The sequence below is a fragment of the Colobus angolensis genome, unplaced genomic scaffold (genome assembly GCF_000951035.1).
Source record: "Colobus angolensis palliatus isolate OR3802 unplaced genomic scaffold, Cang.pa_1.0 Scaffold255, whole genome shotgun sequence".
Classification (NCBI taxonomy): Eukaryota; Metazoa; Chordata; class Mammalia; order Primates; family Cercopithecidae; genus Colobus; species Colobus angolensis.
Window position 1 is genome coordinate 3,162,918 of NW_012115766.1, and position 7,249 is coordinate 3,170,166.

A 7,249-nucleotide genomic window follows, 5' to 3' on the forward strand; every position below is an offset into this window, starting at 1 on the left:
AGGCTGGAGCGCAGTGGCCGGATCTCAGCTCACTGCAAGCTCCGCCTCCCGGGTTCACGCCATTCTCCAGCCTCAGCCTCCCGAGTAACTGGGTCTACAGGCGCCCGCCACCTCGCCCGGCTAGTTTTTTTGTATTTTTAGTAGAGACGGGGTTTCACCGTGTTAGCCAGGATGCTCTCGATCTCCTGACCTCGTGATCCACCCGTCTCGGCCTCCCATAGTGCTGGGATTACAGGCTTGAGCCACCGTGCCCAGCCCATTTGAGGATTTTAAGAGGAGGAGTCTCACAAATGGATTTGCATTGTAGAGTAGAGCACTCTGGCTGCAGTGTGGAACGCAGACTGGAGAGGCCAGCACGGAGACAGGGAGAGCAGCTGGGGTCTGTTCCAGAGAAGAGATGGTGGATTCGACTAGGATGGTGGCCATGGCCTTAGACAGAGATTTGTGTATTGAGGGTCTGTTTGCTAAATAGTAGCTACAAGGCTTAGTGAGGGATAGACGGTAAGGAAGAGGAGTCAATAATGGTGCTCAGATTTCTGACTTAAACAACCAGTTGAATGTTGGTACCACTGCCTGAGAAGTCTCTCTCAAGACCCTTTAGCTATCCTGACTCTTACAGTACTTAGTTGGGGCCATTTGGGAATGTTGCTGAAGTTCTCCTTGCTTGGCTGACTTTGGCTATTCTTGAGTAAATGTTTGATAAGCACCATAGCCCTCAAACAACCCATTTGACAGTGGATTGATTGAGACATGGCAAAATTAAACTTGATGCAGATGTATGTGTATTAAAAATGAATGCCCATCTCCTATGGCCTCCTGATAGAGAAGAAAGATGTGTGTTCAGCTAGCAGAGAGAAGGGGCGTCGGGCAGGATCAGTGAAGAGTCCATGAACCCTGTGCAATGACTGGAGAACTGAATGACAAGCTTCATTTCCCTGGTGTGTGGCTATGGGGTCCCCAGATCTAGGTTAGGGATTCAGTATCCATACCTCATCTTGGGACTGAATTATAACCCTTTCAACCAAAGAGCATCTGCGCCCACAGAGAACTGGGAAGGAAAATTAGAAAAGTGCCCCCTAGAAAATGCTCTCAGAGTACAGGCAACCCATTCTCTTAGGGATAAGCAGGGAGAAGAGATTTCTTTTTCTGCCTTTTATTGACAGAAATTTTGCAACATGCAAGGAAATAGGATATTCAGATTAAATGACTGGGCATTCAAATATTCAAAAGTTAAGTTCCTTCCCCCAGCAAAATTAGCCTGACCATATTAACAGAGTTATATACTGCATGAAAGGGGTTTAGTTCCTGTTTTCCTTTTGAATAAACTGGCTAAAAATATTGTTTGTGGTGTTAAATGGATTTCATAACTAACACAGGATGTGGCTAAATTCATAGTACTGTGATAATTTTAATTGAATTTTCTGACTCCTACATGTTTGTCAACTTTTAACACTGTATTAAACATAAGGTTCCAATGTTATTAATATGAAATGCTCACATTCCCTTATGACTGTGATTATATTTTGTTATCATTCCTGAATGTTGTATTAAGTCTATTTAAAAGATATCCCAAGAGACCCTTACATGTTTACTGCATTAGAAGAAAAACAGATGTTCTCACACATCCTGAGAGATAATACAATTTACATTGCGTATGAAGCTTGTTGAGAACCACTTAAAGATCTTTCTAGGTGGCCAGAGGGTTTAAGTAATCCATAGCATCTGACAGCGTGTCGTATTAGAAAATTAGAAAAAAATGCCAATCACATTTTCTAAAAGCAAAAGCGCATTTAAAAATTATCCTCTGGAGGCCAGGCGCAGTGGCTCATGCCTGTAATCCCAGCTCTTTGGGGGGCCAACGTGGGCAGATCATGAGGTCAAGAGATCAAGACCACCCTGGCCAACATGGTGAAACACCGTCTCTACTAAAAATACAAAAATTAGCTGGGCGTGGTGGTGTGCGCCTGTAGTCCCAGCTACTTGGGAAGTTGAGGCAGGAGAATCACTTGAACCCAGGAGGCAGAGGTTGCAGTGAGCCAAGATCAAGCCACTGCACTCCAGCCTAGCGACAGAGCAAGACTCCATCTCAAAACAAACAAACAACAAAAAAAAAACACTTATCCTCTGGAAAAAAAAAAAAAGGGAACAGAACATTTGAACCACAGTCCTACTGTTCTCAGACTGTGATTGAATTACAATCACAAATTAGAACTGACATGAGTTTTTCAGCAGAACATCCCGACTGGTTGCCTCACTCACTTGGAACTTATCCATAGTCTCACTTCTCTAGAAGAAGCCAACCACCTATGACATAGCAAAAGATGACCCTGGACAATCAAAATAGATTAAACAGAGAATAGTCACTGAACAGTATTGACTTTTGGAAATGCCCTAACCAGCCTGGTTATTTTATGAAGGATTGTAACAAGCTTAGTTTTCTGAAATCTATACCTAGAGCAGATAATAAGCAAGAAAGTAAGGAGAAATGAGAAGGATACGGAAATATTTGTTGAATGCAGCTAAATGCAAGCAGCCTTACACATATTATTTAATCTTTATGACATCCCTATGAAGAAGTATAATTATCCTGGTCCTCAGATGAGGATACTGAGAGAGAGGTCACGCTGTGTGTGTGCACCATATGCATGCAGTGAAGCTGAAATCCTAGCCTAGAGAGTCATTACATGAACAACAATTACTAACTTCTATGGAATGTTTTCTAGGTATACCAGATACAGCACTTTATATCTAGTATAACCCTTAATTCTTACAAAGGACTTTAAATCAACCTCCATTATTGTCACCATGCCATAGATGAGTGAATTGAGGCTTGGAAAGTGTAGGTCCCTTTCTCACCATTGCACAACTAGCTGACAACTGAGACAGGACTCAGACCTGGTCAGTGTGATGCCTGAGCTCATGAGATTTCACCACAGCCTGCACTGCGCTGACAGGCACGATGGCAACAGAAGTGGCGACTTGACGGCAGAACACAAAAATAAAGCTAGGCAGGCCAAGACATCCGAAAGATGCTGCTGTCACTCAAGATGAAGGCAGCAGTTTGGATCAAGGGAAGACTGTGAGACATGTGCCCACATTCTCTGTGAACTTGGGGGAGGGAGACTGTCCAGGTGGTCAGTGGTCAGCTATGAGCATAGCGGGAGAGGGCTGTCATGACCTCAGAGATCAACGTTTTACAGGAGGTCTGGGAGCTGCATTGGGCAGCTAGGTCCACCCCGATCCCAGTTCTTGATGTGACCTCAGCTTCCAGTGTAAACCCCATGTGTTGACCCTGAGCTTTGTGGAATGGAGAGAATAAAAGGCCTTTTTTGAGAAGGTGGTAGAGATGGCAGATTCCAGAGAAAGCGATAGGTGAGAGGAACTTTCAGAGAAGAGGCTGAAGCCACACGAGCGTTTGCAGTTCATGGTGTGAGCTTTCCAAAGGGCACAGTGGATGGGTTTGCAATGGAGAAAAAGATGGAGGAAGGGGGCAAGGGTGGGTCAGAGACATGGGGAGAAGAACTGAGCAATAAGGCAATGTGTAGTTGTGGAGTTGTTACAGATACGCATATCTGTAATAGGTTTTCATCCACAGTTCCTGGCTCGTAACTCCCATAGCCCTTACTACAGTCTTTTGTTACAATGTTGAGTGTGTTAGACCTCAGGGGCAGTCCTCAAAAACAGAATCTTTCGGTCGGGCACGGTGGCTCACGCCTGTAATCCCAGCACTTTGGGAGGCCGAGGCGAGCAGATCACCTGAGGTTGGGAACTTGAGACCAGCCTGACCAACATGGAGAAACCCCATCTCTATTAAAAATACAAAATTAGCCGGGCGTGGTGGCGCATGCCTGTAATCCCAGCTACTCGGGAGGCTGAGGCAGGAGAATCGCTTGAACCCAGAAGGTGGAGGTTGCCGTGAGCTGAGATCGTGCCATTGCACTCCAGCCTAGGCAACAAGAGTGAAATTCCGTCTCAAAAAAAAACAGAATCCTTCTGACCTACTCCCCCCACCCCTTTCACCTGCCCCCCAAGGCAGGACTCTAATCTTGCCCCCACCCCACCTTTCTGATTGTGGGTTTTAGGACCGTCCCCAGGGAAGCTCTTGTCCTATACACTGGGGAAAGAATGTAGGTGTCTTGAAGCTTCCATAAAAACCCGAGAGGACTAGGTTGGGGAGCTGAACGTGTGGAGGCTGACAGGCAGGTGAAGGAGAACTCGTTCATGTACTGAGAGGGTGGCACACCCCAGCTCCACAGGGACCTTTCCACACCTCGCCCTATGCATCTCTTTGTCTGCCTATTTTTATCCTTTCAAGTGTCCTTTGCAATAAACTGGTAGCTGTGTTTCCCTGAGTTATGTGAGCCACTCTAGCGAATCAGTCGAACCCAAAGAGCGGGGTGGTGGGATTCTCAACCTAAAGTGGGGTGGCCAGAAGTTCCAGAGGCCAGCCCTCCGCCTGGGAGAAGGAGGGTTCCGTCCTGAGGATCTGACACTATCTCCCAGGAGACAGCGTCAGAGTCGAGGTGGAGGTCACCAGCTAGCGTCCGCTGCCTGGGGTTTCCCCCGCACCTTTGCTCACAGGAGCCTCCTGCGTTGGTGATTGTTGTTATGTTGCTGTAAGTGAAGAGGAAAAACTCAATTTGGGAGTTTTTTTCAAAAACAGTAATAAAGAATTTAACACTGCCCAAAAAGAGGTCTGGCTTCTGCCCTCGGCTTCTGAGAGGTGATCTCTAAGGCTCTGGAACGTCCTGCCTGCTAGAGGTGTTTTCATTTGCCTGGGGACATTGGGTCGCGGTGTGTGATTTAGAGCAGGGACTGTGAGTGATGTGTAGCGGTGGAGGGTCTGGGAACAGATCGGCCGCATGGCAGTCAGCTGTGCTCATGTGACAGAATCACAGTAAAGACCCTGGACACCAAGGCTTCCCTGGTGGGGAACACTCCCTGCGTGTTGTCACACGTCAATGCCGGGAGAGTGGCGCTGTCCGTGACTCCACGGCAGAGGACCGTGGGGGCTCCGTGTCGGGCGCTGTCCTGGACTCCGTGCTATGCGTTTCTTCCTTTGGCTGATTTTAATCTGTATTCCCTCCCTATAAGACATCATAACCATGAGTATAACAACTTTCATTGAGTTCTATGAGATCTCCCAGCAAATTATCACAACTCAGGGTGGTTTGGGGAACCCCTTGAGCTTGTAGTTGGTGTCAGAAGGCAGGATAGTGTTTTGTGGACTGTGTCCCCTCCCACTTCCTTTTGGCTAAAGGTTCACAGGCCATCACTGACTGTACGAGGGAGGATGGCTCTTTGCAGCGGGCGCTGATATTTTAGACAATAACTAAGGAACACAGAGCTGCAAAGTGAGATAGACTGACCCCCTTAGTCTCTTAAAGCAACACTTCTCAAACACTAATGTTCATACAAACAACATCGGGATCTGATAAAATGCAGATTCTGATTCTACAGGTTCAAGTGCGGCCTGATCTGCATTTCTGATAAGATGATGCTACCGCTCCTTGGAGCACACGTTGAGTGAGAAGGTCTTACATCAATGGTTTCCAGACTGTGTTACATATTGAAATCCCATAGGGAGTTTTTAATTATCCTCATGTCCAGGCTACACACCATCTAGTGGTATTAGGCCGGTGTCCCTTTCTTGTTGCTGCGGTGTTGGCAGGTATAGTCAATCGAAGCATGGGGCCGGGTAAAGCTGTGCTCGTGATTGAAAAATACAAGCCAAAAATAGAGGTTGAGAGGTTGTACTTAAGAAGGTTGGGAAATACAGAAAAACAAGACTGACAAAGAAGCAAGTAGCTCGGCATGGGATTCTCCTTGTCCTTGGGGATCTCTTCCTTAGCATGCGGTGGCTATCGTCGCCACTCTGACACAGTCCTAGCTACTCAGATCCCCTGCAGCAGCTCAGTTCTGGAGGGGAGCCCAGGTTCAATGGCAAGAGTAGGCAAATGTTGGCCCAAACTCAGCATTGCAGTGACAGTCTTACCAGGCCATTAAGTGCTGATATTTTACTCTGACTCTTTGTTTTATCACTTTGAATGTCGGATTCGGTAGCTAGGAAAGAACAACCTTAGAGGTCAAGGGCCATTTGCCTAAACATGAGGTCCTGAAAAAAAAAATTACAGAAGGCCAAGGGGGTGCTTGTTATGAAAGGAAACTCTATGGATGGCTTCTCAAAATGCCTAGGCATCTGAACACATCCTCCTGGGAAATACCTCCCCAGCACAGATGTGGCCTCCACAGGGTTTCAAGAGGAGCTATGGAAAAGGCAGCTAGGGACATTTCCTGGGGAATGGGCCACTTCCCACCCCATAAGTGATGTCCGTGCCTCCCCATCCCACTGTGGGCCTCAGAGGTTCTAACTACCTGTTGCATCTGCATGGTGTGGACATAGAGGCAGCCAGGGTGAGGAGCAAGCAAGAATGGGCATGCGGATAACCTTGACTCCCAGGGCCCCAGAAGGCATTCACCACCTTCACTCCAGCCACTGCAATGTGGCAGAACTACACTCCCAAAACCATACTGTTTGTTAGAATAATAAGGAAACTATCATACATTAAGTGCAGTAAATGTGTCAGGCACGGGACCAAGTGTTTTACACCCAATGTCTCATCTAACATGGACAAAACCCAGTAAGACAGGTATTATATTATTGCCCTTTTTACAGACGAGGTGAAGCTTGGAGAGCCCCAGGAACTTGACCATAGTCACGTGGCAAGTTAAAGCCCGGTTCTCAAAGCCAGGCTGCCAGGCTCCAAAGCCCGGGAAACCCAATTGTTTCTGAATGCCCCGAGGACTCACACAACCCATCCAAGGTCACATATTGACCTGGAGAAGGAGCAAGGCAGTGAACCCAAGAGAGAGGTCAAGCCTCCTTTGTGTTGTGGTACCCCAGGATCCATCAGGAAGTGATCTGGCCACAGAGGTGACCCCTCCCAAGCCAAGGGATAGATTCTCAGAACCTTGACACAGCTTGAAGCGGGCAGTATAGTGCGTAATAGGATAAATGCCAGGAACGGAGTTGCCTGCAAAGGAAAATGAACACTGTGGCAAGCCCTGAGTTTCCTAACAGGAACCAGAAGCTGTAAGCTAAGTACAGACATTCAACAAGTGCCCAGGGTGTGACGGTGCAAGCTTAGGAGAGACTGTGAGCCTTCTCAGAGGCTACAGATGCCCCAGCAGAACGCCCACCAATGTTTCCCATGTCTAGGATCTTCTCCTCTCCTTTGAAGCATCCAAG

The 7,249-nt window shown here is 47.3% G+C and overlaps 1 protein-coding gene across 1 annotated transcript in view; it reads right to left on the reverse strand.

The window, feature by feature from the left end:
- Positions 1–7,249, reverse strand: part of ALOX5AP (arachidonate 5-lipoxygenase-activating protein) — a 45,050-nt gene that overhangs the window by 36,576 nt on the left and 1,225 nt on the right. The gene's annotated exons all lie outside the window — the stretch shown is intronic.